Below are 23980 nucleotides of genomic sequence, written 5' to 3' on the forward strand. Positions count from 1 at the left end.
CCATCCTTTGGAATGTTGCAGGTGCATTTTTCAGTCCAAAGGGCATAACCTTGAATTGGTATAGGCCAACTGGGGTAGAAAATGCAGTTTTCTCCTTGGCATGGTCTGTCAGGGCTATTTGCCAATAGCCTGACGTAAGGTCCAGTGTGCTGAGGTACTTGGCTGCACCAAGTTTATCCACCAACTCATCTGTCCTTGGCAAAGGGTGGCCATCAGTCTTGGTGACTGCATTAAGAGCTCTATAGTCCACACAGAATCTCAACTCTTTGGATCCTGCCTTTGGTACTAGCACCACTGGGCTAGACCATGGACTAGTAGAGGGCTCTATTACCCCGAGATCAAGCATTTTCTTGAGCTCACCTTTGATGTGGGTTCTGACATGTTCTGACATTCTATATCCTCTGCTTTTGACTGGCAGACAGTCACCAGTGAGTGTATCATGCTGTCCCCAAGGGGTCAAGCCTAGTGAAAGTGAGAACAGGGGGGCAAACTGATTTAACATCGCTTTGCACTCCTCCTGTTGCTCAGGGGTCAGATCTGAAGAGAGATTAACTCCTTCAAACTTTTCGTCCAAAGGTAAGCCTCTCAGGAGGTCAGGTAGAGCTTCACTCTCCTCCTCCTCTTCTGATGAAGCTAGAAGCAATGCTCCTACTTCTGGTCTAGAGACATAGGCTTTGAGGCGGTTGGTGTGGAAGACTCTGGGAGCTTCCCTGGGTTTGCCCAGATCCACCAGATAGTTGACCTCTCCAAGTTTTCCCACAACCTTGAAGGGTCCCATCCATTTGTCTTGCAAGGCCCTCTGCCTTGTTGGAAGCATAACTAGAACTAGCTGGTCTTGAGTAAACTCAACCATGTTAGCCTTCTGATCATGCCAATGTTTGATCAGAGCTTGGCCAGCTTTCAAGTTGTCACTTGCTTCTGCCATCATGTGTGACATTCTCCTTCGGAGACCTATCACATAGTCAGTCACTCTGACTGGCTTGGGGGAAGGAACACTCTCCAACCCCTCCTTAATCAGGGCCAAGGGGCCTCTGAATGGATGGCCATAGAGAAGTTCAAAGGGAGAATAACCTACTCCCTCCTGAGGGACTTCTCTATAAGCAAAGAGAAGGCATGGCAATAGAAGGTCCCACTTCTTTTTAAGGGGTTCTTCTAAAGCACCTATCATGCTCTTCATGGTTCTGTTAAACCTTTCTACCAACCCGTTTGTCTGGGGTGGTATGCGGTTGAGAACTTGTAGGTGACTCCGCAGGTTTTCCACATGGCTTTCATGTAGTTGGACATAAAATTTGACCCCCTGTCAGAGATCACCTCCTTAGGAAACCCAACCCTGGTAAAGATACCAAGGAGGGCCTTAGCCACAGCCTGAGCTGTAACAGTCCTCATAGGAATTGCCTCAGGGTACCTAGTAGCATGGTCTACTACAACAAGGATAAACCTGTTGCCTGAGGAGGTAGGGGGATCAAGGGGACCAAAAATGTCAATCCCTACCCTCTCAAATGGGACTCCCACAACTGGGAGAGGCACTAAAGGTGCCACATTCTTGGAACCAACCTTACCAGAAGTCTGGCAGGTATGGCAGCTCCTGCAATATCTATCTACTTCAGCCCCCATCTTTGGCCAATAAAAGTAGAGGGAGAGCCTTTCCTTGGTCTTCTTGAAACTCAAGTGACCAGCCAAAGGAATCTCGTGGGCTAGTTGCAAGAACTGTTGTCTGTTCTCTTGGGGCACTACCAGGCGTTGGTAGGCTCCAGGTTCAGATTCAGTTGGTTCACTGTAGAAGAGGCCATCTTCCCAGTGTAACCTATACTTCCCAGGCTCTTGCCCATCAGCCTGAGAAGCTGCCTGTTGGCGAAGGCCCTCCAGAGTTGGACATTCTCTTTGTCCCTTACGAAAAGCTGTCTTGCTGGGTCCACCTTCTGCCAGTAAAGACTGCAGCTCAGGATGGTCAGCCGGGTCCAGGTCTCCAATAAGTTCTGGGCCTCCTACTAGCTCTTCTTCAGAGTCTAGTTCAACCAGACAGGGTTGTACCTCCCTCTCAGCCTCAGCTGGAGGTGGAGTTACAGGTGTAACTTTGGACAACCTCGGGGAAGTCCTTGTTGGAAGCACTGGAGTGCTTGCTGTAGGCTTTTTCCTAGGAGTCTTGGGTTGCCCCTTTGCTCCTGATCTGGTAGTTACTGCAGTAAGTTGCTCCAGTGGGAGAGGAGTGATTTCTGTCATCATCTCCTGAGACAAACCTCGCAGGGTTTTCTCTCTTGCAGGTTTTGTGCGCTCCTGTAACCTTTTACTAGGAGGTCTGGGGGTATGTGACACAACTCCAAGAGCTTTCAGGTCATTTCCCAACAGAACCCTTCCTGGCACTTTACATTGTATACTGACAGGTATCTTCACAGCCATATCATTACACTGGATGAGAACTGGTAACTGGGGACACATCTGCACAGGCCCTCCAGCTAACTTGGTGAGGCATTTGGGTGCCTTAGCAACATCCTCTGCCTTGAAAAATTATTCATCCACCACAGTTATGCTGGCCCCAGTGTCCCTGATGGCAGGAGTCTCCTGACCATTCACGTGGACACTGACCTTATAATACTCTTTAGTATTATCTGGGATAGAATTATATACATCTAAATTCTGTTGTTCCCACAACCCCAGAGAGACTAAAGAAACACTGGCTGCGACTCCAGTGGGTTCATCAGCCAGTAGTAGAATGTTTCCACTTGCCATAGTGACTTCCTCCTCTGGAGCGAAGGCTAAGGAGACAAGCTGGACCCCTGAAGGTTTACCCTTACATCTGGGATCTCCTTTCACATGGTCAGTAGCCTTACAAACATAACAGGCCCCAATGGAGGCTTGTTCTGACCTTCTGGTTTAGCACCAGGAGGTATACTACTCTGCTGTGGTTTCCCAGGTGGCTTACCCTTATGGTTTGGTTTGGGGCCCTCTTTGGAATTAGAATTATTAGAATTCTCTTTGGAGTCTTTCTTAGGCTGTCTTCCCTCATCCTTCTTCTGAGTTACCCCAGAATCCTTGTGAGTAGCCCTGTTGGCAACCCACAAATCAGCAGCCTTAGCTAGTTTCCTAGGGACTCATTCCTGTGAATCAGCCAAGTGCTGTCTGAGCTCAGGAGGGCAGGCATCATAAATTGACTCCATCATTACAAGATTTCTCATTCCTTCATAAGTGTTCACCTTGTAACCCTTAATCCACCCCTCCAAGTTTTTCAACCCTTCACACACCCAGGTAGCCCAAGGGGTACCATCATGCTTTTTGAGGCCTCTAAACCTCTTAAGATACTGGGAAGGGGTCTTCCCAAACCTAGCTATCAAAGCTAGTTTCACACATTCATACTCTTTCCTATTCTCCTCCCCCAACTCCATTACCGCATCAGTTGCAACAGGGGGAAGCCTAGAGAACAACCAGGTGAGTAACTCATTACCTGTGATGTTCTGGAGCCCATGATTATACTCAAACATAGACAACCAATCCAACACATCCAACTTAGGCTCATACATACCAATCAATTCTTTAGGCATCCGGGGTCTTTTAGGACTGGAACTTCTAGAGGAGCCAGAGAGAGAAGCATTCTCAACAGACAATTATTTCAATTCTAGCTCATACTTGAGCTCCATTTCTCTTAGCCTTAGTTCTTTTTCAGTTTGAGCAGTAAGTTTCTTGTACTCTAATTCAAGTTTCATTTTCTCCAGTTCATAGTACTGAGGACCAAATGTGGGACCTGGTAAAGGTCCAGTAGGTACAGCTGGTAGAGCAGACAGAGGCCTAGAGGGAACATCTACAACAGTTTCATCCTCCTCTTCTCGTTCTGACCAAGATCATCAATACTTTGTTCAATATCAATATCATTGCTGTTCTCTACATTTGCTGGAGTGATAGGTTCCTCTGACCCATCATCCAGACTTTGGTTTTCTAACAACCTTTCTATTAGTTCCATTTTCTTTCCTTTAGTCATGAGATTCTTATGCTTACAGAGAAGTCTTAGACAAACAGCAGTTTTTGTAGCAAGGGATTCTTGACTATAACTTTCCATAGTAGATAGGTTAGAAAATGACTTTTTCTTCTTGTGCTTAAGCTTTGTGGTTAGTTGCACTAAGGTATCTCAAAAGTACACTAAAGTGTATACTCAATACAAATCCCACCGCTGTACACCAGTGTTAGGCAGAAACCTGTGCAGTTCCCTCTGGGACCACTGCAAAAGATTTAAGTCTACAGGTGTTGGCAGTAAACTCACTTGGTAGCAGTCTGTACCACACAGATTCACTGTGGTAGCTGTGGCTGAGCAGTCAGTCAGACTTCCCTCAAGAAGAGTTAGACAGTATATAGAGGATACAGGATAGGTACAGAGGCACAGTAGTATAAGCAAACACCGACCAGAGCTAGGTGTAAAAGTATATTCTTATTTATTTTAAAGGCACACTCATAAATTACACTAGCACAGAAAAAGGTAAGTAAGTCAAAACACAGTCACTATTAATTATATGTACATCCCTAGTCATTTGTCGGACAAGTCTAAGTTAACACCACTTATTTCCAAACAGAGGTGAGCGCTTAACGTTAGATGGCACTCCAACAAGTTACTGAAAAGGGAGGGAAAAAGGTAGGAGTAATGCAAACATCAAGGTAAAACACTTTTCACATAAGGTTAGAAAGACAATCAATTGTGGGACAAGGAGAATTGGTTCGGGGCCCGCTTTAGAGGGAGCCAGGCGAAAATATGCCCAAGATCACACAATGTCACAAGTCTTTACAGTTGAGTAGAAAAGGTGTTTCCGAGAGTAGAAAAGTTTAGTTAGGGTGTCCCAGGCTTACCCAGGTTCGAGAGCCGAGGGCTAAATCTACCCCGTACAATCGGTGGCAAGGGAAGCCGGGCGGAACACAGTACCTTAAGAAGTGGAAAGGATCCTCCAGCGGTGGTAGTTGTTCCTGGTGGTGCGTGCAAGTCGCGGCGTCGTCCCGGGGAAGAGGTGATCTCGTCGTGGAGGAAAGCTGCAGATCGTTGCACTACCAGGGAAGAGACCAGCCGTGGAGTTTTCCGGTTCCAAAGGATTTTACCCCTCTTTCGCGGTTGAGGTAAAAAGTGGTATCCCGGTTGCCGGGGTGCTTGGCACAGGCAAGGCGGCCACGAGATGCTTCGGGACGGCGAAAAGAAGGCAGCAACTGGTTGTCCCCACCAGTTAAGGGAAGAAGACCCTCCGGCGGGAGGTCTCCTCTGTCGTCGGGAAAAGTGGTGAGACGGTTCCGCAGGGCTCCACCGGTGGTGTTGTCTTGGCAGGTCGGCTCGGCTTCTCCCTCTTCGGCTTCTTAGGTCCTGTGGCGATTTCTGAAGAACCAGTCCCAAAAACCCTGCTTTTATGCAGCAAACCCCCATTCATACAGCCTAGCTGTCACTCAAACATGCTAAGTGGTGAGCGGGGTGGCTCACCACTTGGGCCAATCACACTAGAGTGCGACATGAGTTGGCAAGGCAACTCAGTCCAGGGTGCCTAAACCCCCTCCCACACCCCCTGTGGTACCCAGACAGAATGGCACCACTTTGGAGGGCTTCTGTGCAGAAGCCCGCCAAAAGTGGAACAAAGGCTCGACTCGGGTTCAGGGTTACTGAAGTGAACCTAGACGCCATTTTGGCGGCGAGTTCTGGCACAAAATCCCAACCGGTGAATTTATATTAAATAAATAAACCGGCGGTATCTTTAACATTGCACCAAAAAGTGGTGCATCAAAAAACAATGGGAAATCCCATTGGGAAATATTCCGGTGGAATATTTCCGTGGTATCCACTGCCACCAGCCAGAACTCGGCGAGGGGGGACGGGACAGTACCCCCTCGACAACAGACCCAGGGGCAATCTAATTGCCCCTACCAGTACTTCCACAGTAAGATGGTTTGTACTGGTTAAGTTCCTAAATTAAGACTAGTAAAGTCAATGGTGACTTTACAGACCCAGGGGGACAGTAGTCAGCCCCAGGGTGTGGAGTCTATGTTTGGGGGTCACTATGACACCCCTGTGTTACTGCACGGAGGGTGCTGTGTAACACATATTCAAAAACCAATGATGGCCTATGGGGAAAATTACCCCCTAGCCCATAAGCACATAGCAAGTCACAGAAAACACTCAAGTCATGTCCAAGAGTGAGGGTAAAAGAGTCTCACTCTTGGCAGGAGAAAAAAATAAACCCCAAAAATCCAGCAAAGCTGCTGGGGGACTCACTAGGTTAGGAAATTCAGCCTAAACAGAGAATTCTCCCTAACAGGTTGCGTTCGCAGCTACAGTAACACACACAGGAGCCATCTTTGTCAAAATGGCGCCCAGTCTTCTTTTTTCGCCATTTCTTTGTGCAAAGGTCCTTCTTGAGATTTGCTCTGCACGCCAAACCAGGTCTGGTCTCTTCGTTCATTTCGCCTTTGGCGGGTTTCACAAGTGAAACCCGCCTCTGGCTCCAGGGTGTCTGGGGTAGGCAGGAAGTGTGGGAGGTGCCCGAAGCTCCCTGTGCTTAGTCTCCAAGGCGACCCAAAGAAAATCTGTGATGATTGGCCGGCTGACTGTCCGGCAAGGACAGCCACCCTGCTGGGTGAATGACAGCTAGGCTGGAATGAATGGGAGAGAACTGATTAAAAGGCGAGTATTTTGACTTGGAAGGCAAAGTCAACCACTGGACGAAGGAACCGGAGAACAACTTGAAGAGGACACCTGCTGCAACTCCTGGACTGTTGGTTTGCCCGGTAAAGCCCTGCTGCAGTGCCGAAACACCAAGGTCGCATCAACAGAGAAGCCCCTTCAAGGACGACTCCTCCCCTTGAGTTGGTGGGACCAATGAACCCCAAAGTAAGCCACCTGGACATCCATCTCGGAGCTGGTTGAATTCCCCCAGAGTTGCTGCTGGAAACCATATAGCCAGGGAGAGGAACACCAGATTGTGTGTGTTGCTTTTAAGCTGGCCTAGAGCTTTTGGAAGATCCTCCAGACTCCCAGGAAGCAGGACTGACCGATCCTGAGCCCCCTCAACAGAGTGCAGTACCCCAGAAGTGTTTCTAATTGCGGTAGACGCAAGGAGCTAAAACACTGAACAGCCACTGAAAGTGAAGTTTGCCGGTTGCAAGTTTTGACCGTTCCAGTGCATTTCAGGAGTCCCCGACATCCTCCCTCTTGTCCCCACGACTGAGGCCCAGGAACAGTGAGATCTGCAGGGCTGCACAGTAACAGAGGTCATCTGCTGCATCTTTTCTTTATCTTTAAAGGTACTATAAAAATTCTGAGAGAACTTACCTCTTACTGTAGAGTGCTTGTAACTTCTATAATTCACAAGTCTAATCAGCGTGTGGCCCTACATTTGGTTCTTCTTTTCGTCAAAGACTCCTAAGAACATGTGCAAAGACTTTTCCATTTACTTACCAGAAGTGCTTCATTCTATAGAAGACTTTTGCCCATTGACTTTGGCTTAGCCTACTGAAGGACTCTTCTCGGAAAATCTATAAGTACTTGCCTGCTTAAGGATATTTGTGAGCTCTTGATGTTCTAATAACCTTTGCCTTTTACCAACTTCTAAGAGTTTTATAAATGCCAACCGTAAGATATTAATGTCCCCAGCTCTGGGCCGCCCGGAAGATCTGGTCAAGGTACTCCAAATAATACATGAAAATACATTGGCTTGTGTGAGATTTGGTGACCAGAGACAGTGTACAGCTTTTTTCCGAGACCTTTCTGGGTGTACGCCAGGCTTGTGTTGTGGCACCGGTGCTTTTTGCATTGTATATAAACGGTGCACACCAGGCCCTCGTTAACTCTAATGTAGACTTCATTAGAATAGGAGGTGTTCCCCTACCTGTCCTAGGCTACGCCGATGACATGGTACTTATAGCGCGTACCCCTATAGCCTTACAACGCCTGGTGGATGTTTACACTGAATTTATGGCCAGTCACAAACTCTCGGTGAACTCCCAAAAATCTGCCGTTACGGCTTGCAGGAGAACAGGCGTCAGATCCCTCAAGATGCGGAGGATATTGAGTGGTGGAGAACCCATTCCCAGGGTTACTAGTTTTGTATATTTGGGAATCAGCTTTACCGAGAACTGGCGAGGGTTTGGCCACGTGGACAAACAATGTACGATTATGAGACAGGCCTTGGGTGGCTTATCCAGTTTTCAAAATAACTGTCTAGGGCATCCACTCAAGCTTATCCTTAAAGTCTACAGGGCACAAACCAAAACCGCCATTAGCTATGGGGCTGCACTATGGGGCATTGAAAAGATTCCAAGCATCGAAAAAGTTGAGAATAGTTTCTTAAAAAAACTACTTGGGCTTCCGCAGTCAGCGCCAAATTATGGCACCCATTTGGAACTAGGGTGCCCCCATATTGGTGATGAATGGTTACTGCCCCTCCCCCCCCCCCCTTGCGCATTGGCTGGCGTTATGGTCAAATCAGAAAGCCATTCTTTCACAGAAAATCATAACTACATTGGTAAGAAGTCCAAGTGCCAAGAAAATACTGTGGTTCATTTATATTGAGAAATGTGTGAATCAGTTAAACTGTGCTATCCTCATCTGCCCTCCAGCCTTTTTGACTCCGTGTGTGTTGGAAGGGCCCACAAGCAATTGTATAAATCCATCCTTGAGTCAAACAGAGTCTGTTGCACTAGGCACTTGTGCTAATAGAAGGCATGTTGTTTCAACCATCGCAGACACTATCCAGCCGTACTTGTTATTTAGTAATAAACCTTATGACCGTTGGGCACTTGCAAGAGCACGATTTGACTGTTTATGGCTGGGGGCCTGTACAAAAAACTGGTCTCACAATGCTCAACCTCAGGCTTGTCCTTGCTGTCAGTACCCAGTGGAGGACCTTTTGCACTTCGTGTTGTTTTGTCCAACATATTTGGACTTAAGGAGGAAAACACTTTTGCCACTACTGAGGTCAGCTGGATTGTCCCAAGCCAGACCAGCCCTTTGCTATTTACTCTCAGCTGCCACGTTGCCAGTGGCATGGGGCTCGGTGGACTATTTGAGAAAGGCCTGGCACAGGAGAACTAAAATCATCTCTCAAAATCTGACTGAATATTGACAATCTAATGACTATTCAGGCATTCCCTTGGAGGATATTAATCGCCATTCACACATGCACTTTTAAAGTTCTGCCATTTTTTATCTAATGTGTTTCTTTTTGTGTCATGTATTTTGTATTGTATTTTATCTTGTAATGCTGTTTATGGAAATTTGTTTCCGAATAAACGTATTGATGATGAATGTCCCCAGCACCCTAGTTATTGAAGTCACCTGTGGGTGTAGGTTGTGTCTGTTCGACATCCCAAAATGGCCTTGTCTGATCCAGAAACTCAAGAGTGTACAGTATTGAAGTGTATGTGTGTGTTACTATTCTATTGCTCCCTTCTGAGGAAGGCTTTATAACTGACTGATAAATAAAAATTGTTTATGCAAGAAAACCTGAGTGCAAGAGTTTATTTGAATACCAATAACTGTGAATCTTTGTGTAACTCCACTACAGCTCACATTTTCCCCTCTTGAGATGAGCCTGGCTGCTCAACACGCTACAAAAACTGTGTAGTACAAGCTTATAGCAAAGGTTGGGTTGCCTATACCTTAGTCAGAGTTGTGTTTAGTGGTCCCAGAGGGTACTGCATACAAACTTTGCCTAACAGTCATAGTCATAGATTTGAGCACACAAGGATGCCCCAGGGATATTGTGAACCTCGAGTGTTTTCAAAAGGGTGCTTCAAATGGATTTGAGGAATTTACATGTGTCCAGTACATGGACAATCTGCTAGTCTGTAGCACTTCAGAAGAGCAGTGACGTGGAGATTCAGAAATGCTCTTCACCCTGTCTGCAGAGAAGGCTTAGCAAAAGGACAAAGAAAAATTGCAGAACTGCCAGCACACATGGACACCCCAATGACTCTGATCATGGAAAGAAGGGACTAATGCGACGTACCAAGCAGTCGAACTATCTTTTGCCTGCATCTGCAAAAGCTTTGATGTACATTCCAGAACAGTATCTGTTTATTCGTACGGAAACACTCTTCTTACCACCTGGCGTGCAAGCTGCCGCAAACACAAAGTGGGCCTATGGGACCCTGTACAGACTCCTGCTATTTTTGTATTCCTCCAAATCAGCTTTCAATGCCATCAATGGCCATGCGGGTCCCGAGGATCATAGCCTTGCAGAACAGGTATATCCTCGACCTCCTAACGGCTATGGAGGGAGGAATCCGTCTTAAGATCAGGAGCACTTGCTGCACGTTTGTGCTTCCTAATGATTCAGAGAATGGGATCCTGACTCAAACTATTGCTGCTTTGTACAAGTTTAAAGTGGTCTTGGAGAATTAAGCAGGAATCACAAATTACCCTAGGTAGAACTCTTTTTTGGGTGCCTTCTTGGACAAGCCTAGCTGTCGAAACCCTAATGCCCATTTTTGTCTTTTTCCTTATTATCCTTTGCTTTCGTCAAAAGCTGTTACAATGCTGTTCTGCCCAGATACCCGAAAGCAGCTACCATCAGGATTGTGACCCTGTCCAAAGCTAGAACTAGCACCATTTCATATCACATGGGTACTCAGACTGAGTTGGGATCATTGTATGGAGCAGCGGGTAGATTGCGGAAATGGTGGCAGGACGAGTTGGGGTGGGTCTGCGGAGGAGTATGTCCATAATGGGACCAATGTGAGAGAATACGTCATGATCCCTGCCTCTAGCCCTCTGGGACACCATGCTGGAGCCAGGCCACAATCCCCCACATGGACCATAAGGGCCTCTCCATCTTACCAGAGACCCGCTTTGAGTCAGACCTGGCGCCTATGGTGCCAGGCTCACACATAACCTTGAGGACAACTTGGCATTGGACTTGTAATGCATTGTGGGCAAGATGGATGCCCCCCACATAACCCAGTTCCATAAACTGAGTATGCGGTCTAGCCTTTTGGGTGTAGTTCGACCGAGGGATACCTGGAAGCTATATAGACAACGCACGGGCAGAGAAACACACTTGTTTTTCTGCACCCGCAGCGTGACACTCACCGTGTTCGTATCGGTCTCCTGAAGGCCTTTCCCTTTCCTCTGCATCCCGCGCACCTGCAAGAACAAGAACAGCATTAATATTCTTACTTACCTTGAGGAGTATCCTGCTTCCATCCATCGCTCCCCAGTCCAGTGGGCAGCTTTACGGCGGTGTTACCGCCATCTCGGCACGCGGCATCCTGGGAAAAGATAACTAACAAAAGGTAAGACATTAGTAAGCATTCTTCATATCCCAGCTTACCCGAAAACTGCAAGAAGAGTCAAACGCTTACCTGAACTCGAGCCGCTCAGGGCAACTTCAGCTCCAGAGCATCCCGCCGACCTGCAAAGGGAAAAGACAATACAGGTTAGCACGGAAGGCATAAGAAGGTGCCACACATTGCGCTTACTCACCGCACCTTATTCTCTCAGCCGGCGGCCACGCATAGTGCTTTAACTCACCGCTTAGTGCTTGGCTTCCATATGCAGCACAACGCCATCTCCGACCCCTTCAACACCTAAGGGAGAAGAGACAAGAAAGGAACAGTTCATTAAGACTCATCCAACCTACTGGTTGGGCTGGAGTTACAACAAGCCCAGTCCGTTGGGCCCGCGCCACTGGAGCAACTAGGCTGCTCAGAGCCCACATCAATCGATGTGCCTCTGCACCGAAGGGCAGGACGGAGAGCATGCCACACAGAAAACAAGGTGAGGAGAGGACATCGGCGAAGGTTTGGTCCACAAGGGAAGAGTGGGTCAAGCAACCAGAGGCAATAGAGTTAAACTCCAGAATCCTGCGTTTCAGGCACAGTCTCCAGTCGAACATATTCCAGGGAAGGGTTCGAGGTCGTAGGAGGTCCAAGCAGGCAGAGTGGCGTCCAGTGGATACCAGGTGAGCGTTACAGAAGATTGCAGGGCTACTGTTAGGACTGATTTTATGTACTCTGGCCTGGTGGACAGATGTATAGAAGGCCAACCTATATTGTGACAGGGACAACTCTGGGAGCTGTAGCCAAAACAGTTCAAGGTAGCAAGGCTACCTTAGTTTCTTCTGAGATCTCTCCAGAGTCGGTGCAGGGGTCCTCCTCTTATCCTAAAATCCAGGTAAGAGCAGCTGCTCCCACTAGCCAATGACACACACACACACACACACACACCCCAGCAGTGGTCCAATCAGGACCACTGGCAACAAAAATCATGCATTCCACTCAGACACACTGGCACCAATTTGTGGATTTGGACCAGTCAGCCCCAGCCCACATCCTGGCAGAAAACACACACAGCCCTCAAGTAGCCCGCCAAAAGCCTCTTCTTTCCCAGGCACTGGAAGCCCATTTAAGGATTTTCCTGGCATCAAGGGCCAGCAAGAAGGCTAAAAGACAAGATGGCCAAAGGAAAAGTGAGAAACCTTGTGGCATGGCCATGTTTGACCACTAGCCAGAGTTAGTAGCCAAAAGTGGTAAGGCTAAAACTAAATGCACCAAAAAATGATAAAAAGTCACTACTGCTGTCCATTTAGCACACCTAGAGTAACCAAAAATCATCTGAGTGTTAATCTAGGGCAAAAACAAAAACGTACCCCATTATAATGGATTGTAAGATGCATTTTACAGTGATAAGTTACCACAAGTGATAAAAAGTTACTACAAGTATTAACTGTAAGGGTGTCCCTAATTACGTTCACACCAGAATCAATACACCCCTCTAGGGAAAATAAGGCAAAAAGGCGATCTTGTAAGGATAACAAGTTTAATCTTACACCTGAGGATGGTAACAAAGGACTCTGCTGCCTGACAAGTCTTCTCCTGTCCCTCTTCACGTTCCTTCCTGCCAAAGTGGTTTCAAGCAGGGGTTTATATAGGTCTGGCTTGCCATTATGTCACTGGAGATGGATCATGACTTCAGCCAAATCCGTCCTTCCATAATAAGGATGCTCCAAAGCCTTCTTTCTTCGTTGTCAGCAGTTTTGTCAGGCCATGCTGTTTTACATTTTGATAGCTGTGAAAAAACACACTGTCGCTCTGCAGACTTTTACAGACCTTGAGGCATAGCCCAAAGAAAACTAAACATTGTTATCTATGTACAAACAATTCTCGTTCATTCTATCCATATTTCACTCATCCTGCTCACGTGTTATCTGGGTCCTGTAGTTTCCTCCACAATTTACACATATAATTTATCCCAATCTGCATTTTGCCGCACCAAACATGCATGTCCTATTTTTAACCCGCACAGACCCTTGACAGACAGCGGACACTTGGTGAGCCAGTTCGTGCTGGCTATAGTGAACAACACTGCACAGATAAGCACTTGTGGTCTATTTAGATCCCACAGGCTGCATTCCTTCTGGGGAGGGGGAGAATGGAGTTCGACTCCTCTACAGCACTATCTAAGCTTTTTAAATGCTTGGGATCTGGCATTACAAATCTATCCAATTTATAGTTAATTGCGCCTTATATTAGACAATAACTACCTACTTATGTGATTATGTTTGGATGAGAGAACCTTCCATATTTACGTTTCAAGGGGAGAACTAAATTTAGTCCAAGTATTATAGGGCCGTGTGAGATTGAGATCATCATTAACCATGTAACTGCGATACTAATACTACCATCAGGGATTAAGACACATTCTACTTTTCATGTAAGTTTGATTAAACCATGTCATGAGGGTGCATGATTAGGTCAACCCCCGCCTCCAGTAATCACAGAGGATAATTGTGAAGCGTATGAAGTCAAAAGCATTCTGGATTTAGGAAGAGTTAGAAGGCATCTCCAGTATTTAATCGATTGGAAGGAATATGATCCAGAGTAGAGGTTATGGGAATCAGCTTCAGATGTACACGCACCACGTTTGATTAGGACATTTGCCAGAAAATGCCCTCACAAGCCTAGCCCTGAGATAGGGCTTTGTGGTGGAGTGTGAGGGGTACTGTCAGATAAGGCAAGTGGCCAGAAGGTTTAAGTTACTTACCTGTAACTGTTGTTCTCCAGCATGGGTTTGGCATGGATGCACATGCTCAAATATTCGCTGTCGTCAGGCTGAAAATTCCTAGTAAACAGTTTCATTTTCAAACTGTATTTCTCCTCTAAACCAATCACTGTTGTCTGGGTCATGCTGCCCCCATACGACGACGGTCCTCTCCCTAAGCTCCATCCCTGGTGGCCATCTTCAGATTTGGTAAGCACGTAAAGTGGCAGTATGAACCAAGAAGAGCCTCACAGGGGAAGGAGGGAGAGTTTGTGAATCCATGCCAGACCCATGCTGGAGAACAAGAGTTACAGGTAAGTATAATGAACCTTCTCCAGCATGGGGTCTAGCATGGATTCACATGCTCATGAACAACAAGTACACAGTACTACATATACACAACCACTAGAGGTGGCAAGGCTCAACAGAAGCAATAACCACTCACCCCTGGAAAGACTCACCTCAAGTGAACAGGTTGTGTAGCACTGCTTGGCCGAACCGGGATTCCTCCCTGGAATCCCGGTCGGCACAGTTGAACCTTCTGAAGGTGTGCGTGGACCTCCACGTAGCAGCCCTGCAGATGTCGAGCAGGAGCACACCAGAGAGAAAGGCCGTCGTTGCTGCGATGGCTCTGGTGGAGTGGGTTCTCGGTCGGCACAGAAGAGGCCTGTTGGCCAGCCGATGACAGTGCATATGCAGCCAAGAGCCGCCTGGAGATGGAAGGCTTTGACAAGGCCTAATGTGATTCACAGGTCCAAAATTGATGAACAACTGAGAAGTCTTCCAAAAATTCTACGTGCGTGCCACGTACAACTTCAAGGCATGAGCAACGTCCAGTAAATGCAAAGCCCTCTCTGCTGGCAGCTTCCGATTCTGGAGGACAGGCAACACACCAAAGGCTCAGTAGGAGGAACTCCGACCGCACTTCCGGGATAAAGGTGGGGTGTGTACGCAGGATCACCCTTGAAGCGTGAAAGGATAAGTATGGCTTTTAGCAGGAAAGGGCCTGGATCTCCCTGACCCACCAGGCCGAGGTGACTGCCACAAGAAAAGCAGTTGCCCCCCATGAGTTGAGTCAATACCACATTGAGTTACCAAGCCGGAGACTTCACCAGCGGAAAAGTTCTGAAGAGGCCCCTGATGAACTCCTTGATGAGTCTGTGATACCAAAGGGAAGCCCTACCCAGTGCCCTGGTGTAACAGGATATTGCGGCCAAGTGCATCTTGATAGAGGTGTGAGCCAGTACAGCCATGACCAAGGAAAGCAGGTATCGCAAGAGAGCTTCTGCACCCGGCATCATACAGAGAATTGCTTCCATTTATGGCTGTAGCACCTTAATGTGGAAGAAGCACTGGCCTCGGACTGGATGTCCTTACATTCCGTTGGCAAAGAGTAATGCCAAAATTCTAGGGCTGCAGGAGCCAGGCCCCGAGGTTCAGCGACGCTGGATCGTGATGTAGAATCGCTCCCCCCTTCTCTGGCGAGAAGATCGGGAAGTAGCGGCAGCCTGAAGGGTGGCACCTTCGACATACGTAGCAGGTCCGGATACCATATCTGTCTCATCCACGACAGAGCGACAAATATCCTGCACAGTGACACACTGAGTATGTTGATCACTCGTAGCAGGAGTGGGAACGGAGGGAAGGCATAAAGGAAGAGTCCCTCCAACGGGAACAAGAAAGCATCCCCTATGCTTTACAGCTGCGGGAACCTGCTGGCGAACCTCTGACACTTGGAGTTCGTCGCCGGCGCGAAGAGGTCGATCTGGGGCTGACCCCATTCACGGAATAGAATTTCTACTTGGTCCTGATTAAGCTTCCACTCGTGGCAACAACATAGCTCCCTGCTGAGCTTATCTGCAAAGGTGTTCTTGGCACCCGCCAGTTGGAAAGGGATGAGAATCATCTGATGAACGGCCCGGCGCCAGTGTCACACACTCACCCTCACCCCTCAGTGTTCCTAGTGTTCCCCCTGCCAGTTCTCACACCTCCACCCCATCCCGTCCTCTTGCCCGGTTTCCGGGACTCACTTGTGCTTTCCCCCCGAGTTCCCATGTGCCACCGCGCATGGTTCGTCATGCTGCCTAGTCGCGGAGACGCCCGTTCCATTGGCGTGTTCCTTTGGCGATTGCGAGACCGGCTTCTTGCGCATCACAGGACCAGCATCCCCCGCTCACATGTTTCTAAGTTACGCTCACGTGATGCGGTTACGACTCATGTGACCGGAAGGTAATAGGCAGCGCCGGAATTTAAACAGCAGCATCGCAACACTTCGGTGCTTCACAGCTGTTTATTTGGACACCTGTTCGGCGCTACATTTATTCCTTCAGATTACTTGGACACTGACCTCGGATTACTCTACGGACTGCTATTGGATTTCCCCTGGCTTCTGGTTCTTGCTTCATTGGATTCCTTGCTACGATTCACTGACTACCTTCTGGACATTCTACTTCCTTAATCCTTTGGTACTACGTTCTGCTCAGCTTCTTTGTCCGAACTCTGACAACAGGTGGGCCCGGCACACGCAGCTCAGTGACTCCTACTGCCCTGCAAAAGGAAACAGCCTTGCTGGTTCCCGGAACCTCCTCTATAGGTGTAGCAGATACTCCACCGCCACTTATTGGTAAGACCATTCCACTTCCTTGTTGTCTGGTTTGTTATTGCTGTTTTAGGCTTGTTACTTAACCAGTGCTTTCTTTTCAGTGGTTCGGGGTTCCCAGAGGTCCATGGTTCCGGAAGATCCTCTCCCACCTGTGGCCTCAAAGGTTGTACAGAGAGTGATTTAGATTCTCTCTGTGAGGCACTTGCGGACAGAGGACTCTTCTGACTACACGACAGTCAAGACACAACAGACTGTGAAGCCATCCTGTCGTGTAGTCAATGGAGGGAGCCGCGGAGGACCCCTTGGCCACTATGGTCCAAACCATAACCGTGTTACGTGCAGATATGGCCGCAGCAAACACTGCCATTCACCAACATTTAGACAACATCCAAAGCACTAGACACCCCCTGCCTCCAGATGCTGAGTTTGGGGATGCTTCACCAGCATCATCAGCCCCACACCCTGTCCAGGGTTCCATCCCCTCCGAATCCCATACCCGTGGTACTCCCCTCACCTTTTCCATTGGCTGCCCCCGAGAGGTTTCATGGGGCTCCTAGTAAGTTTAGAACTTTCTTGAATCAATGCAAATTGCATTTCTTGTGTAGGCCCCAAGCCTTTCCAGACTCAACCACTAAAGCAGCATTCACACACTCACATTTAGCCGGTACAGCCGCTGCCTGGGCTAACCCGCTCCTGGAAAATGATAACCCAGCACTTTACGATTCGACACTCGTCATAAGGTTCAGTCCCAAGATCTGGAACTACTGGAACTGGGACAAGGGAGAGGGTCCTTAATTGAGTATATAACAAAGATCATTCAGCTCTCAGCCGAGACCTCATGGCCAGAAAGTAAAAAGGCTGTTGTGTTTTATAGAGGCCTAAACAACGCTATGAAGGATGCTCTTGCTGTTGTTCCCTCTCTGCCAACCTCTTACCAAGACTTAGTTGACCTAACCCTACAGTTGGACGCCAGGCGTTCTGAACGCAGGGCTGAAGCCGGTTTTTCTCATATGTCAAACCCATCTGTCACTCCTGCTGCCTCCAACACCAGTCACAAACCCATGCAGATTGGGGTCATAAGGAGCCCGATCACACCCATAGAAAGGGAACGCAGGAGGGTGGACAATGCATGCTATTATTGTGGTGTAACTGGTCATTTCGTGAAGGAATGTCCCCGCCGGCCAAAGCTCAAGTCTCTGGGTTTTCGCAGTGCTCGACCCTAGAACCGGGGGCTGGGTTGAGCGCTCCTTGTTACACCCCGAATCCTATTCCTGCATTCGGTCGCATCAGGCCCATACATGTACAGGCTATTCTCCAACCCACGCCTGATGTCTCACACCCGGTTACTATTATCGGGGGCCACGGGTAATTAGATTGACATTGCGCTTGCTCAAACCCTGAAACTACCTCTGCTAACTAAAACCAGGCCAGAACCAGTGCAGGCAGTCGATGGTACATCTCTGATTTCTGTGCCCATCAAACAGCAGACAGTCCCAATGCTCCTGACCATACAGGCTATACACAAGGAAACCCTGAGTTTTGACCTCATCTCGATGCCCCAGTTTGGATTAATATTGGGGATACCTTGGCTCCAGGAGCACAATCCGTTAATAGATTGGAAAGCAGGTACCGTGCACTTCGAATCTGATCGCTGCCAACACTATTGCCTACCAGTAACCACTAGCAACACCACACCCGCTCAGGCTTAGGGGGCCATTGGTCACTTGACAATACAGGAGTCTACGATTCCCACAACTGAACAGCATATAGTAGGACTGATCTCCACACTTGTTCCCACCCAATAACAGGATTACACGGGGTGTTTGATCATGGTTCATCTGAAGTCCTTCCTCCACACCATTCTTACGGCTGCCCAATAGACTTAGTTCCAGGTAGTGCTATTCCCACAGGCCGGATTTATTCTCTCTCTCTCCTACAGAAGACATAGCCCTGAAGGATTACATCCAAAAGTCCCTCTGCTTAGGCCATATACGTCCTTCCACTTCTCCAGCAGCTAGCCCCATCTTTTTCGTCCCCAAAAAAGAGGGCGATTTGCGGCCGTGCGTGGATTATCGCCAGCTTAATGCCATCACAAAAAAGACCACTACCCCATTCCTTTAATCACACCTCTGCTAGATCGCCTCACACACGCAACTGTCTTCACTAAACTGGATCTCCGTGGGGCTTACAATCTAGTCCGTGCTCGCCCTGGATACAAATGAAAGACCGCCTTTTGCACCCGCTACGGGTTGTATGAATATACAGTCATGCCATTCGGTCTATGTAATGCACCGGCCACATTCCAGAGATTCATGAATGACATTTTCTGATATCCTGGACGTGTTTATCATGGTCTATCTAGATGACATTTTGATTTTTTCCCAGAATATGAAGGATCACGTACAACATTTTCGGGAAGTGCTTTCTCGTCTAAAAAGACACTCCTTGTTTGCCAAACCCGATCAGTGCCAGTTCCATGCAGATCCTGTGGAGTTCCTCAGTTTTTATATTACGTCCGGGGGGGGGGGTTGGCCATGAATTCATCTAAGGTGCGGGCAGTGTTGGACTGGCCGGTCCCCAAAATCCTGAAGGCACTTCAGTATTTTCTTGGCTTTGCTAATTTCTATAGGCGTTTTATCTCTGGGTTCTCGTCTCTAGTGGCGCCCCTTACTTCCTTGACGAGTCTTCTTGAATCTATCCCACTTGGGCAGAGCAGAGCTCTGGGTCTTCATCAGTGCCAAGCCCTCCTGCCAGATATCGTCCAGCAAGGGGACGGACATGATCGTCTTCCTTCCTTTTTAGTCTCCTCCGGTACCAGATGAAACAGCTCTGAGGCCCTGGCCATGATAGCATGAAACTAGCAGACCTCATCCAGTGGAGAGGCCCCGTGGGGTTCATCTGCACCCAATGGTTCCCAGTATGCTGGTACAAAGTCATCTGCCTCGTCTGTGTCCATAACCATTGTATTCACGCCCATGTCCGTTGCCGGGTCCCCAGTCGGAGTCAAAGCCTGTGGCTGGGGTGTATGTTGACACCTTGGGCATGGTGGGTCCTTTAAAGACAAACAAGTTCCCGATTTGGGAACTTAGGTCCCCTGCACACTTTTAAGTCTGGAATATCAGACCAACAATTTATGATTTTGAATGTGACAGAGTAAATTCCATCAATTAGTAAGTAAGAGCTTTTTGTAATAATAGTTGTTCAATTTTGATCACAAGAATACATTTTCTTTTTATTCATGATGTTGGTGCTGTAGAGGGCCCAATGCGTTTCGAGTGGTAACACTTCATCAGGGGCAAGAACAATTTTCTGGAAAACAATATGTATACAACATTTACAAATAAAGTATTAATTTCAAGAAATAAACAACAGTTATTGTACAAAACCATCTTAAGAGAAACATAACCATACACATTTTTTAAATTTCAAAATATCCCAGTTGAAAGTTCAAAACAAAACATCAGTGAAAATAGGAAAATTAGGTCTCCTCTAAACGGAATAAGTGGTGAAAAGAGGTAAATAAACTTCTTAAAATAGTGTGGTAAATTAGCTTCTTAAAATAGTGCTTGAACACAGTCAGTATGGTACAAAAAGAGAATTTCTTGCATGGTAATACCAATGGCTTCAGAGGTGGGTATAGTAGGAATCATATATGGAAGATAAATGCATCAGCTCATGAGAGCGAACTATCTAGAGAGCGTTGAAAGTGCTAACCTTGTGGTCCACGGAGTAGAAGAGAAATCTTCAAAATTTGGAGAAAAGATGGCAGAGACCATGGAGTCCAGGGTACAGGACTCTATAGAAAAAAGTAGTGTAATGGTTTAGCTGAATCCAATATATGTTGAAGATAATATCTAGGAATCAAAAAAAGTGGTGCTAAGACTCACTCAGAAATGCAAGGAATTGCAAGCCGAAAAACTGAGTCCAATAGAGGCAGTTTAAGACGGGTAGTTAAAAGCTGCACAGCCGAACTCCACTGCAGGGCAGGATCCAGCAAACAAACACTGTAAGAAGCAAGTAAACTAGTCAAGAAGGGTGCTAGTACTTAGAAGTTAGAGTGGTTGGAGCTCCTAAGAGCTCTGATCAAGAGTGTCAAAGAAATACCTGTAGTTTCCAGGGTTGCAAAGGGAGTCAGGAGATCCGCGAAGGACATCTGATCCCCTTTGCAATGCTCAGGCGATTTAAATACACAAAACAACGTCATTACGCGCTTGCGCGTATGACGCCGCGAGGAAGTCAAAAAGAATTGTAAAAGGAATAAATAATACCTACATCAGGTGCGCTCAGCAGGGATGGTGCCGCGCCTGATCAGAGAAGCAAGGTAAATATTACAGAATAAAAGTGACTAAAAGTCACTTGTGTTAGAAGCTCTTTACATCGTGACATCATCATGCAACGGCGTATGTGACATCACATGTAAACAAAGTACGAGTAAAGAACAAATGATGTTGGAAATTTGAAATTGGGGCTGTTTTTTTCAAAAGGAGGGATGGAGAGTGCATTAGCCAACAGATCCATCATCTCAGAAGCACACAAGGTGCCCCATAAAAGACGGGGGTAGGCTTGAGATTAAGAGGTCGTTCTGGTCTCTAAAATGGAAGTGACTTTGGTGAAGGACTCAAAGGAGACACATGTTTTCTAAATGTAATCGATAGTGAAAGGAGAAATTCCTTTACTCTGATAAGGAATCAAATCTTTGTGTACACTCTGGGGAGTCATGTAGAAATAATTGAATGTGAAACGATCAGGAGATACAACAATGTAATTCACATGCAAGTCATGCAACAGTGAATGCATACTGACAAAAGACCCTATTGGTGGTGGTTTAAAGAGTCTGTCCAAGACCTGGTCCACATTCGAAAAGGAGATCTAGAATCTAGCACATCACTAAATATCAAATGTAAAGAAAAAGGAAAAAGAGTGAGGTAGAAGGACAGTCAGACCTTGTATTCATGTCTTTTATTATATGAAGGGTCCCAAATAATAATCTTCGTTGAGGCCAAGAGGTGACATTGCATCCAATTTATGAATCCAATAGAGTTCTCTTTGGGAAAGTATTTTGGGTAGGTCCCCACCTCGTGGGAGTGGATGTACTACTTCCAATATCGCAAATCTCATTTGTGAGATGTTGTGGTTATTGTCTCTGAAGCGTCGGAAGACAGGAGATTTAAGGTCTTTTGTTCTAATCTGGGATTTATGTTCGGTCCATCCTTCTTTGGCACGTCTGGTTGTTTTGCCCACATAGTACTTGCCACAGGGACATCGGATGGTGTAGATGACGTTTTTAGATTTGCATGTGGAGTAGTGTTTCAAAGGGATCTTTTTCCCATTGTTTGGATGCCTAATGTGGTCTCCCTTTAAAGCATTTGATCAATGTTGGCAATTGAGACATGGGAATGTACAATTTTTTTGTTTCGCGAGTAGCCTCTGAGTAGGTTTCTTAACTTTTTCTGCTTTGATCAGAGTGTCGCTAAAGTTTTTCCCTCTTTTGTATGCTAGCATGGGAGGTGCTGGAAATAGCTGATTCAAATTAGGGTCAGATTTGATTAGATCCCAGTTTTTGGTGATAATCTTCTTAATTTAGAAGCTTTGTGCTGAGTATTTTAAGGTGTAAATCAGATTGGATTTAGTTTGTTTGGTCTGTTTAGATAGTAAGGTTTCCCTTGGGTTAACATCTGTCCTTGTGATAGCTTGTGTAACCAGTTCTTCTGGAAATCCTCTTTTCACAAACCTTTCTCGTATATTTTCAAACTCAACCTGAAGTCTTTCAGTATTTGAAGTAATCCGTTTGGCCTGTAGGATTTGGCTATAGGGAAGATTTTCCTTTAAAACTTGGAAACTGTTATAGTGCAAGGAGTTAATGACATCCGTAGGTTTTCTGTACATTGATGTTGTTAGTTCCAAGTTTTTCCATTCCACAGTGACGTCCAAAAAGTTAACCTGAGGTCTGCCAATTTCAATCGTGAATTTTATACGGGGGTTACATTGGTTTATGTATTCCCAAAATTCGATCAATTCTTGTTCTGTGCCATACCGGATACCATAGATATCGTCAATATATCTTAACCAGCAATGTATTTTATTTTTCCAATGAGGGTGATCCAAGACATGAGTTTTTTCAAAGAAAAACATGAAGATGTTAGCATAAGATGGCGCCACCCCTGAGCCCATGGAGGTTCCCGAGATCTGTAAATAGTATTGTTCATTAAACCTAAAATAGTTATTGTATAGGATGAGGTTAATGAGTTCAATCGCAAAGGTTTTTTGTATCTGAATATTATCGTGACTTAGAAGGAACCATTCTAAGGCAGCTATCCCTTCATTGTGTGGAATCGAAGTATAAAGGCTGCTGACATGCATAGAGAACACTAGAGGATCTGGAGAATCAATCTTCAGTGAGTTTATTGTTTGTAGAAAGTGTGTGGTGTCTTTCAGGTATGTGGGTATTGTCTGCACCAATGGTTAGAGTGCAGTGTCTAGATAGACAGCCAAGGGTTGGAAAATGCTATTGGTCCCTGCTACAATAGGTCTCTAAAGGGCGGGTTGTTTAAATCTTTATGAATTTTTGGTAATCCATAAAAAACCGGAATCATCGGGTTGGCTTTGATCAAGTATTCTTCAGTTTTATCTGATATCCAATCCATTGAGCTTGCTTTTTCCACAACCTGTTTTATTACAATACCTATATTGTTAGTTGGATCGTTATCCAATGGGAGATATGTTTGTCTGTCTTCCAATGGTCTCAAACAACCAGCGTTATAAAAACCTGTGTCCATTAGTACTAAGGCTCCTCCTTTATCAGCTTGTTTGATGGTTAGAGAGCTGTCCTCGGCAAGGTCTCTGATGATTTTCAGTTGATGTCTCCGGATGTTTTGTTTCATGTGCCCATCATATTTAATCAGTCTTAAATCTTTTGTAGTCTTCATCTTAAACAGATTGACCAGCGGATTGTTAATTTGTGGGTGGAATGTGCTCTTATTTCTCATCTCGAGGTAGTCATGTTCTTTAGGTGTGGTTGTCTCGCCGAGATTATCAAAAAAGATCTTCATTTCCATTTTGCGTATCAACTTAAACAAGTTCACTTCTTCAAACAAGTTAGTTGAGTTTGTCGGTACAAAGGAAATGCCAAGGCTCAATGTATCTATTTGAGATTTAGATAGTTGTTTACTTGAGATGTTAACAATCAAGGCTGAGTTTACTTGTTCTTTTGGCGTAGCTTTCTTCTGCCCTCGTCTGGTCGGACGTTGCCTAAAAATGGTTGTATCGGATTAGAAGGTATCGGCGTATCCGTTGCTCTTGGTATCGTCACCGGTGTGTTTGTGGCTGTCGGATTCTGACCCAGATTAGCAAAGCTTGTGGTTGGTTGTTCCTCTTGTTCTCCACTAGTT

General features: G+C 46.5%; 1 protein-coding gene across 1 annotated transcript in view; it reads right to left on the bottom strand.

The window, feature by feature from the left end:
- The window catches only part of SETX (senataxin), a 1477926-nt gene that overhangs the window by 505802 nt on the left and 948144 nt on the right, over nucleotides 1-23980 (bottom strand). The window lies entirely within an intron of this gene.

This window comes from Ambystoma mexicanum, chromosome 8 (genome assembly GCF_040938575.1).
Source record: "Ambystoma mexicanum isolate Mex_15411 chromosome 8, UKY_AmexF1_1, whole genome shotgun sequence".
Classification (NCBI taxonomy): Eukaryota; Metazoa; Chordata; class Amphibia; order Caudata; family Ambystomatidae; genus Ambystoma; species Ambystoma mexicanum.